Below are 11,603 nucleotides of genomic sequence, written 5' to 3'. Positions count from 1 at the left end.
GCAGTATTGTCTCTCCTGTTGAGTTCCTCAGAGTCCCTCAGATGTACAGCCCAAACCTTTACACTTCCCTGCCTCCCCCTGCTGCCCATGTGCTGCCAACGGAGGAGACAACGGTACGATGGAGTCAGAATCTCGCATACAAACACATGCAAATGTTTTATTTTTATTTTACCTTTATATGTACAGGGAAGACAACTAAGAACAGACTCTTATTTACAATGACGACCTATCAAGAGACGAGCACAGCAGCAATATTTTTTTTGAAATACTATTTGCTTAGAGGCCATCAACGAGCACCATAGGTAAAAGGATTTACCTATTTTGTGCCTTAATGAACACAACCCATGTTTCACTATGGTAAAAGTATCGTCTTCTGCCTCCGTCTCATGGCTGCTCCTCAGGTCCACAGGAACATCATGGAGCCTGGACAACATCTTAGCTGCCGCATTCCGCTTGACTGGCTTCTTCTTGTCACTGCCTGTGGGAGCAAGGGGAAGAATGTTAGTGCTAAGTGCCAAGTCCCCTGTGCCTGAATCGAGTCACGAGTCCCTATGGCTAAGTCTGATTCGAGTCCGAGTCACCAATGGTTGAGTCACGAGTTGAGACACGGGTCCATATGGCTGGAATCCCATTACTTGAGTACTGGTCCAAGTGCTCAAGTCTGAGTCACTGGGTCTGAGTTTAACAAAAAATACCACATTAATATTGGTTTATGTGCAAATAAAAAAAAATACTTTTAGAAATAGTTTCTATAAAAAAAAAGAAATATCACATTTACATACAGTTGAAGTCAGAAGTTTACATACACCTTAGCCAATTTCATTTAAACTCAATTCCTGACATTTAATCCCAGTAAAAATTCCCTGTTTTAGGTCAGTTAGGATCACCACTTTGTTTAAAGAATGTGAAATGTCAGAATAATAGTAGGGAGAATGATTTATTTCAGCTTTTATTTCTTTCATCACATTCCCAGTGGGTCAGAAGCTTACATACACTCAATTAGTATTTGGTAGCATTGCCTTTAAATTGTTTAACTTGGGTCAAATGTTTCGAGTAGCCTTCCACAAGCTTCCCACAATAAGTTGGGTGAATTTTGGCCCATTCCTCCTGAGAGAGCTGCTGTAACTGAGTCAGGGTTGTAGGCCTCCTTGCTCGCACATACTTTTTCAGTTCTGCCCATAAATTCTCTATAGGACTGAGGTCAGGGCTTTGTGATGGCCACTCCAATACCTTGACTTTGTTGTCCTTAAGCCATTTTGCCACAACTTTGGAAGTATGCTTGGGGTCATTGTCCATTTGGAAGACCCATTTGCGACCAACATTTAACTTCCTGACTGATGTCTTGAGATGTTGCTTCAATAAATCCACATAATTTTCCATCCTCATGATGCCATCTATTTTGTGAAGTGAACCAGTCCCTCCTGCAGCAAAGCACCCCCACAACATGATGCTGCCACCACCGTGCTTCACGGTTGGGATGGTTATCTTTGGCTTGCAAGCCTCCCCCTTTCTCCTCCAAACATAACGATGGTCATTATGGCCAAACAGTTCTATTTTTGTTTCATCAGACCAGAGGATATTTCTCCAAAATGTACGATCTTTGTCCCCATGTGGAGTTGCAAACCGTAGTTTGGCTTTTTTATGGCAGGTTTTGGAGCAGTGGCTTCTTCCTTGCTGAGCGACCTTTCAGGTTATGTCAGTATAGGACTCGTTTTACTGTGGATATAGATACTTTTGTACCTGTTTCCTCCAGCATCTTCACAAGGTCCTTTGCTGTTGTTCTGGGATTGATTTGATTGATTGATCCCACCGCACCCTCTCCGCTATGCAATCTGGTTTCAGAGCTGGTCATGGGTGCACCTCAGCCACGCTCAAGGTCCTAAACGACATCGTAACCCCCATCGATAAGAAACAATACTGTGCTGCCGTATTCATTGACCTGGCCAAAGCTTTTGACTCTGTTAATCACCACATCCTCATCGGCAGACTTAGTAGCCTTGGTTTCTCAAACGATTGCGTCGCCTGGTTCACCAACTACTTCTCTGACAGAGTTCAGTGTGTCAAATCGGAGGGCCTACTGTCTGGACCTCTGGCAGTCTCTATGGGGGTACCACAGGGTTCAATTCTTGGGCCAACTCTTTTCTCTGTATACATAAATGATGTCGCTCTTGCTGCTGGTGAATCTCTGATCCACCTCTACGCAGACGACACCATTCTGTATACTTCTGGCCCTTCTTTGGACACTGTGTTAACAACCCTCCAGACGAGCTTCAATGCCATTCAACTCTCCTTCCGTGGCCTCCAACTGCTCCTAAACACAAGTAAAACTAAATGCATGCTCTTCAACCGATCGCTGCCTGCACCTGCCCGCCCATCCAGCATAACTTCTCTGGACGGTTCTAACTTAGAATTTGTGGACAACTACAAATACCTAGGTGTCTGGTTAGACTGTAAACTTTCCTTCCAGACTCACATCAATCATCTCCAATCCAAAGTGAAATCTAGAATTGGCTTCCTATTTCGCAACAAAGCATCCTTCACTCATGCTGCCAAACATACCCTCGTAAAACTGACCATCCTACCAATCCTCGACTTCGGCGATGTCATTTACAAAATAGCCTCCAATACCCTACTCAACAAGCTGGATGCAGTCTATCACAGTGCCATCCGTTTTGTCACCAAAGCCCCATATACAACCCACCACTGCGATCTGTATGCTCTCGTTGGCTGGCCTTCACTTCATAATCGTCGCCAAACACATTGGCTCCAGGTCATCTACAAGACCCTGCTAGGTAAAGTCCCCCCTTATCTCCGCTCACTGGTCACCATAGCAGCACCCACCTGTAGCACGCGCTCCAGCAGGTATATCTCTCTGGTCACCCCTAAAGCCAACTCCTCCTTTGGTCGTCTCTCCTTCCAGTTCTCTGCTGCCAACGACTGGAACGAACTACAAAAATCTCTGAAATTGGAAACACTTATCTCCCTCACTAGCTTTAAGCACCAGCTGTCAGAGCAGCTCACAGATCACTGCACCTGTACATAGCCCATCTATAATTTAGCCCAAACTACTACCTCTTCCCCTACTGTATTTATTTATTTTATTTATTTTGCTCATTTGCACCATATTATTTATATTTGAACTTTGAACTTTCTTCAAACTACAAATCTACCATTCCAGTGTTTTTCTTGCTATACTTTATTTACTTTGCCACCATGGCATTTTTTTGCTTTTACCTCCCTTATCTCACATCATTTGCTCACATTGTATATAGTCTTATTTATTTAATTTTTTTTCTACTGTATTATTGACTGTATGTTGTTTACTCCATGTGTAACTCTGTGTTGTTGTATGTTGTCGAACTGCTTTGCTTTATCTTGGCCAGGTCGCAATTGTAAATGAGAACTTGTTCTCAACTTGCCTACCTGGTTAAATAAAGGTGAAATAAATAAATAAATAAATAAAAAAATGCACTTTTTGCACCAAAGAACGTTCATCTCTAGGAGAGAGAACGCATCTCCTTCCTGAGCAGTATGAAGGTTGCGTGGTCCCATGGTGTTTATACTTGCGTACTATTGTTTGTACAGATGAGCGTGGTACCTTCAGGCATTTGGAAACTGCTCCCAATGATGAACCAGACTTGTGGAGGTCTACATTTCTTTTCTGAGTTCTTGGCTGATTTCTTTGGATTTTCCCATGATGTCAGGCAAAGAGGCACAGAGTTTGAAGGTAGGCCTTGAAATACATCCACAGGTACACCTCCAATTAACAGATGATGTCAATTAGCCTATCAGAATCTTCGAAAGCCATGACATAATTTTCTGGAATTTCCAAGCTGTTTAAAGGCACAGTCAACTTAGTGTATGTGAACCTCTGACCCACTGGTATTGTGATACAGTGAATTATAAGTGAAATAATCTGTCTGTAAACAATTGTTGGAAAAATTACTTGTGTCATGCACAAAGTAGATGTCCTAACTGGCTTGCCAAAACTATAGTTTCTTAACAAGACATTTGTGGAGTTTTAATGACTCCAACCTAAGTGTATGCAAACTTCCGACTTCAACTGTAAGTATTCAGACCCTTTACTCAGTACTTTGTTGAAGCACCTTTGGCAGCGATTACAGCCTCGAGTCTTCTTGGGTAGGATGCTACAAGTTTGGCACACCTGAATTTGGGGAGTTTCTCCCATTCTTCTCTGCAGATCATCTCAAGCTCTGTCAGATTGGATAGGGAGCGTTGCTGTACAGCTATGTCCAGGTCTCTCCAGACATGTTTGATTGGGTTCAAGTCCGGGCTTTGGCTGGGCCACTCAAGGACATTGAGACTTGTCCCGAAGCCACTCCTGCGTTGTCTTGGCTGTGTGCTTAGGATCGTTATCCTGTTGGAAGGTGAGTTCCTGATTTCTCAGGAGCAGGTTTTCATCAAGGAACTCACTGTAGGGATGGTGCAAGTTTCCGCAAGTTCAACCTTGGTTTTATCAGACCAGAGAATCTTGTTTCTCATGGTCTGAGAGTCTTTAGGTGCCTTTTGGCAAACTCCAAGGGGGCTGTCATGTGCCTTTTACTGAGGAGTGGTTTCCGTCTGGCCACTCTACCATAAAGGCCTGATTGGTGAAGTGCTGCAGAGATGGTTGTCCTTCTGGAAGGTTCTCCCATCTCCACAGAGGAACTCTAGAGCTCTGTCACCTCCCTGACCAAGGCCCTTCTCCCCCGATTTCTCAGTTTGTTCGGGCAGCCAGCTTTAGGAAGAGTCTTGGTGGTTTCATACATCTTCCATTTAAGAATGGAGGCCACTGTTCTTGTGGACCTTCATTGCTGCAGAAATGTTTTGGTACCCTTCCCCAGATCTGTGCCTCAACATAGTCCTGTCTCGGAGCTCTATGGACATTTCATTCGATCTCATGGCTTGGTTTTTTCTCTGACATGCATTGTCAACTGTGCTACCTTATATAGACAGTTGTGTGCCTTTCCAAATAATGTCCAATCAATTAAATTTACTACAGGTGAACTCCAATCAAGTTGTAGAAACATCTCAAGGAGGATCAATGGATACAGGATGCACAAGAGCTCAATTTCGAGTCGTATAGCAAAAGGTCTGAATACTTATTAATAATACTTAGCTATTAAAGTGACTATGCATAGATGACAACAGAGAGTAGCACTGCCAATAGTCTGGGTAGCCATTTGACTAGATGTTCAGGAGTCTTATTGCTTGGGGGTAGAAGCTGTTTAGAAGCCTCTTGGACCTAGACTTGGTGCTCCGGTACTGCTTGCCGTGTGGTAGCAGAGAGAACAGTCTATGACTAGGGTGGCTGGAGTCTTTGGCAATTTTTAGGGCCTTCCGTTGACACCGCCTGGTATAGAGGTCCTGGATGGCAGGAAGCTTGGCCCCAGTGATGTAGTGGGCTGTTCTCAATACCCTCTGCAGTGCCTTGCGGTCGGAGGCCGAGCAGTTGCCATACCAGGCAGTGATGCAACCAGTCAGGATGCTCTTGATGGTGCAGCTGCAGAACCTTTTGTGGATCTGAGGACCCATGCCAAATCTTTTCAGTCTCCTGAGGGGGAATAGGTTTTGTCGTGCCCCCTTCACGACTTTCTTGGTGTGCTTGGACCATGTGAGTTCTATATTTTTTATATTTTTATTGTATTTTGACTATTTTTATGATTTTTGTATAAATGATTTATTTTATTAATTTTTTAACCCCCCCCCCCCTTGAAGCACAAATATCAACAACAACAACAACAATCTACATATACATACATTTTACATGTCTTGTTGTGCTTGGACCATGTTAGTTTGTTGGTGATGTGGACACCAAGGAACTTGAAGCTCTCAACCTGCTCCACTGCAGCCCCGTCGATGAGAATGTGGGCATGCTCTGTCCTCTCCTTTGTCTTGATCACGTTGAGGGAGAGGTTGTTGTCCTGGCACCACACAACCAGGTCTCTGACCTCCTCCCTATAGGCTGTCTCGTCATTGATCAGGCCTACCACTGTTTAATGATGGTGTTGGAGTCGTGCCTGGCTGTGCAGTCATGAGTAAACAGGGAGTACAGGAGGGGGCTGAAAATCAATTATGTTATAGTCTCAGACATTATTTGAACAGTTTTAGAAACTTCACAGTGTTTTCTATCCAATGCTACCAATTATATGCACATCCTGGTTTCTGGGCCTGAGTAACAGGCAGTTTACTTTGGGCACGTCAGTCAGGCGTAAATTCAAGAAACTAGACCCTATCCCAGAGAGGTTAAAACTTCTTCAGGATTGGTGGGTCCCCTGCGGGACGTTGAGCTAACATAGGCTAATCGCATTAGCATGAGGTTGTAAGTAACAAGAACATTTCCCAGGATAGACATATCTGATATTGGCAGAAAGCTTAAATTCTTGTTAATCTAACTGCACTGTTCAATTTACAGTAGCTATTACAGTGAAAGAATACCATGCCATTGTTTGAGGAGAGTGCACAGTTTTGAACATGAAAAGTTATTAATTAGGGATAGGGGGCAGTATTTACACGGCCGGATAAAAAAACGTACCCGATTTAATCTGGTTATTACTACTGCCAATAAACTAGAATATGCATATAATTATTGTCTTTGGATAGAAAACACCCTAAAGTTTCTAAAACTGTTTGAATGGTGTCTGTGAGTATAACAGAACTCATATGGCAGGCAAAAACCTGAGAAGATTCCTTACAGGAAGTGGCCTGTCTGACAATTTCTTGGGCTTCTTGACTCTCTTTATTGAAAACTTAGGATCTCTGCTGTAACGTGACACTTCCTACGGCTCCCATAGGCTCTCAGAAGGCGGGAAAAAGCTGATTGACGTCTTTGCAGGCCCTGGTTGAAAAACATTAGCGCATTTGGATGGTGGTCGATCAGAGTACAATGAGACTGAGGCGCATGCACGAGGCGACCCCATGTTTTTATTTTCTCTGTCTTTGAACTAAAACACGGTTTCCCGGTCGGAATATTATCGCTTTTTTTACGAGAAAAATGGCATAAAAATTGATTTTAAACAGCGGTTGACATGCTTCGAAGTACGGTAATGGAATATTTAGAATTTTTTTGTCACGAAACACGTCGGGCGCGTCACCCTTCTTTACCCTTCGGATAGTGTCTTGAACGCACGAACAAAACAGAGGATATTTGAACATAACTATGAATTATTTTGAACCAAACCAACATTTGTTATTGAAGTAGAAGTCCTGGGAGTGCATTCTGACGAAGAACAGCAAAGGTAATCACATTTTTCTTATAGTAAATCTGACTTTGGTGAGGGCTAAACTTGGTGGGTGTCTAAATAGCTAGCCTGTGATGCCGTGCTATCTACTCAGAATATTGCAAAATGTGCTTTCACCGAAAAGCTATTTTAAAATCGGACATAGCGATTGCATAAAGGAGTTCTGTATCTATAATTCTTAAAATAATTGTTATGTTTTTTGTGAACGTTTATCGTGAGTAATTTAGTAAATTCACCGGAAGTTTGCGGTGGGTATGCTAGTTCTGAACGTCACATGCTAATGTAAAAAGCTGGTTTTTGATATAAATATGAACTTGATTGAACAAAACATGCATGTATTGTATAACATAATGTCCTGGGATTGTCATCTGATGAAGATCATCAAAGGTTAGTGCTGCATTTAGCTGTGGTTTGGGTTTATGTGACATTATATGCTAGCTTGAAAAATGGGTGTCTAATTATTTCTGGCTGGGTACTCTGCTGACATAATCTAATGTTTTGCTTTCGTTGTAAAGCCTTTTTGAAATCGGACAGTGTGGTTAGATTAACGTCTTGTCTTTAAAATGGTGTAAAATAGTCATATGTTTGAGAAATTGAAGTAATAGCATTTCTAAGGTATTTGAATATCGCGCCACGGGATTACACTGGCTGTTGAGTAGGTGGGACGATTTCATCCCATCTACCCTAGAGAGGTTAATAAACCAATTAGGCACATTTGGGCAGTCTTGGTACAAAATTTTGAACAGAAATACAATGGTTCATTGGATCAGTCTAAAACTTTGCACATACACTGCTGTCATCTAGTGGCCAAAATCTAAACTGCATCTGGGCTGGAATAATACATGATGGCCTTTCTCTTGCATTTCAAGGTTGATGGTACAAAAACTACAAAATAACGGTTGTCTTTTCCTTTGTATTATCTTTTACCAGATCTATTGTGTTGTATTCTCCTACATTCCTTTCCCATTTTCACAAACTTCAAAGTGCTTCCTTTCAAATGGTATCAAGAATATGCATATCCTTGCTTCCGGGCCTGAGTTACAGGCAGTTAGATTTGGGTATGTCATTTTAGGCGAAAATTTAAAAAAAGGGTCCGATCCTCTAGAGGTTTTTAAGTAGTCATTTTTCTAAAAGTTTAAGTTGTTTTATTTGTATTTCTCAGTTTCCAACAAAGATCAGGTGACAGGATAGATCTGCATGAGGGTGACTTGTTACAGGTCAATGAGGAAATCCGAGAAGTTACACAGTTTGAGAGAAGGATGAATATAGCACAAAGTTTTACTGTTTGGGTTGTTATAAACAAGTTCCTGGGCATTAATAAGTTCCTAACAATAATGGCGAGTATTCTGTCCTGGAATTGCGTTCCCATGCAAAACTACACAGATAGCTAACAACTAAGTCTTCAATAAAACTCCCAAGGCGTGACTTTTCTTGAATGAATATATTGAAAACGTTTATGTTGTGAAACTGCAAAATACAGAAAAGAATATACTTTAGTATTCAATTCACATCGACATACTGTAGCTGTACATTATACATTTCAAGTTGAAGTTGCATAAATACAAAGCACTGCCAAGGTACCATGTATCTGACATGATGCCAAAGCATATAGCTAATTGTTACTCATATGGTAATTGGCTAACTCCTTTAATTACTCTAATAATGTGCAACCACCTCTGTACAATAACAAAGCATATTACACTAGAACAGTATTGTATGTTTTACAATTTGTTTACATGACGCACGAGCAAAGTAATACAGCTGAGGCACACATGAAAGGCAGGGCAACCAACTAACATTGATGAGTAAGAAATTCTATCAATAACAAGATTACCACCACTAGCAATATGCTTGAATCGAACTTACAAAACAAATATTTTTCGAGGCTGATGCGTGGCAAGAAATAACTGCACCGAAAGACCTGCACCATAGCGTTGTTTTTAGCCGCTTCTCTGCGTGTCTTTTCCTGTTTCCTTACAGTCTTTCTAAGTACCAGAAAGCTCCACTAGGGGGGCGATAAACACCATGGAACACAATGAAAATCTATATTAACCACTGTAATAAAATTATCTGTTACCTTCTAACAGGATGGCAGCACAGCAAGGCTACTTGAAAATTGATTAGCTAGATAGTATAGTCAACATAGCACAGATTAACAGTCATATTATAAATAATTCACTTAAGGTGTGAATTTAGAATAGGCTCCCCAGAAACTAGTTTGAGGATTTCTTTCTTTGAGCTGTCAGTCTGTTTCTATTGTTCTTGGTTTGTTTACTTACCTAAATTTGAACAGCACTGTTGTGTTAAAGTGGTCACTCCCTGTAATCCTGGCCCACTGCCACTGCTCCTGTGTTGCTGGGACTACTTTGTGCAACCACACAGTTGCACTGCTCAACCAGACATCAAACTACTCTCAATTTGGGATTGGTGCAGTTTCCCCATCAATAGTTGCACTGAGAGTGAGCAGAGGTGGAACAAGCCAAGAACAATGGTAAGGATGTATGAATGCTTATTGAAGGCTAATATGAATAATATACACTACAGTTCAAAAGTTTGAAAGAAAAGCACATTTTTTGTCAAAATAACATCAAATTGATCAGAAATACAGTGTAGCTGGAAACGGCAGATTTTTTATGGAATATCTAGGCAGAGTTGCAAAGAAAAAGCCATTTCTCAGACTGACCAATAAAAATTACAGATTAAGCTGGGCAAAAGAACACAGACACTGGACAGAGGAATTCTGCCTAGAAGGCCAGCATCCCAGACTCGCCTCTTCACAAATGACGTTGAGACCGGTGTTTTGCAGGTACTATTTAATGAAGCTGCCAGTTGAGGACTTGTGAGGCGTCTGTTTCTCAAACTAGACACTCTAATGTACTTGTTCTCTTGCTCAGTTGTGCACCGGGGCCTCCCACTCCTCTTTCTATTCTGGTTAGGGCCAGTTTGTAGTACACTGCATTGAGCATTTTGAGCCTGTCATCAAACCCACAAATGCTGATGCTCCAGATACTCAACTAGTCTAAAGAAGGCCCGTTTTATTGCTTCTTTAATCAGTACAACAGTTTTCAGCTGTGCCAATCATAATTGCAAAAGGGTTTTCAAATGATCAATTAGCCTTTTAAAATGATGAACTTGGATTAGCTAACATAACGTGCCATTGGAACACAGGAGTGATGGTTGCTGATAATGGGCCTCTGTACGCCTATATAGATATTCCATTAAAAAACAGCCGTTTCCAGCTACAATAGTCATTTACAACATTAACAATGTCTACACTGTATTTCCGATCAATTTTATGTTATTTTATTGGACAAAAAATGGACAATTTGCTTTTCTTTCAAAATTTCCTCCAAAAACAAGGACATTTCTAAGTGACCCCAAATTTTTGAACGGTAGTGTATATGAGTGATGTGATGATCTAAGTGCCCCTTGTTATTCCTAGGGGTTGAAGCCAGGCCCAGCATAAAGGGCTGAAACAAAGGTGATTGCATCATGTGGTGCCATGCCAATAATCCATTTGAAGGTGCAGTGGGACAACACAACTCTGTGCAGTCTATCACCACTTGTGTGTCTGGGTATTCCTTGAATTCCTCTGGCAAGTGAGTGTTTAACGGCTTCCTTGGACATTCAGATACTTTGATAATTAACATTTCTTTAATTTACCGTTGTAATTCCTGTTAGTGTGACCTCCTCATTCCTCTTTGCAGCTGCCCTTGCTCTGGTCACACGTACCATGTTGTGGGATGCCGGTTCGATGAGCTTCCAGAAGGCCATTAGGTGGGCATATGTGGCAAGCCTATGTCAGAAATTAGAAATGTTATGATGAATGATGAGAGAAGATGTATTAATATCAATCCTAGGTACCATTCACTGCCTCCAGTATAGAAGACAAGATCCCACAAGCATGTACACTTAGACATGATGAGAAAATAAAATATTTTTATTACCTGAGAGCAAAGCTGCCTTGCTTGAGTAGAAACAACGTGTAACTTCTAAGCCTGCAATAAAGATCAAGGCACTCCTTTTGTGCAAAAATTAAACAATTTAAAAAGCCTTTATTTAGGTTGATTTTTACTTACTTTGTTGCATGCTTATTGTTACAAAATGTTTCTACTCAAGCCACAACATAGTTTTGCTCTCAGTCGATTTAGACCTTATTTTCAATGAGCATCCTTTTGATGCCATATATTGTTATTTTTATAGAAGTAAAGCAGCACTCTTTATCCTCTCTTCTCTATATTATTATCACCGTTATCATGACCTACCTTGTGTAGAACCAACCGTATGTCGTGTCGGATGCAGCAAATCGCTCCAAACAGAATCGGTGATGGACAGACGTTTCCTCCATCTGTCTCCCCAGTT

The 11,603-nt window shown here is 41.4% G+C and overlaps 1 long non-coding RNA gene across 1 annotated transcript; it reads right to left on the bottom strand.

The window, feature by feature from the left end:
- Positions 1–8,667: 8,667 nt before the first annotated feature.
- LOC115149889 (uncharacterized) lies at positions 8,668–9,186 on the bottom strand. The gene is made up of 2 exons (XR_003866993.1): positions 9,108–9,186; positions 8,668–8,708 (listed from the first exon to the last, which is right to left on the bottom strand). It is a non-coding gene; the product is annotated as an uncharacterized LOC115149889 (long non-coding RNA).
- Between the last annotated feature and the right edge of the window lie 2,417 nt (positions 9,187–11,603).

The sequence above is a fragment of the Salmo trutta genome, chromosome 16 (assembly GCF_901001165.1).
Source record: "Salmo trutta chromosome 16, fSalTru1.1, whole genome shotgun sequence".
Lineage (NCBI taxonomy): Eukaryota > Metazoa > Chordata > Actinopteri > Salmoniformes > Salmonidae > Salmo > Salmo trutta.
The sequence above is the reverse complement of the archived record's forward strand: the minus strand, read 5'-3'. Positions and strand labels throughout refer to the sequence as shown.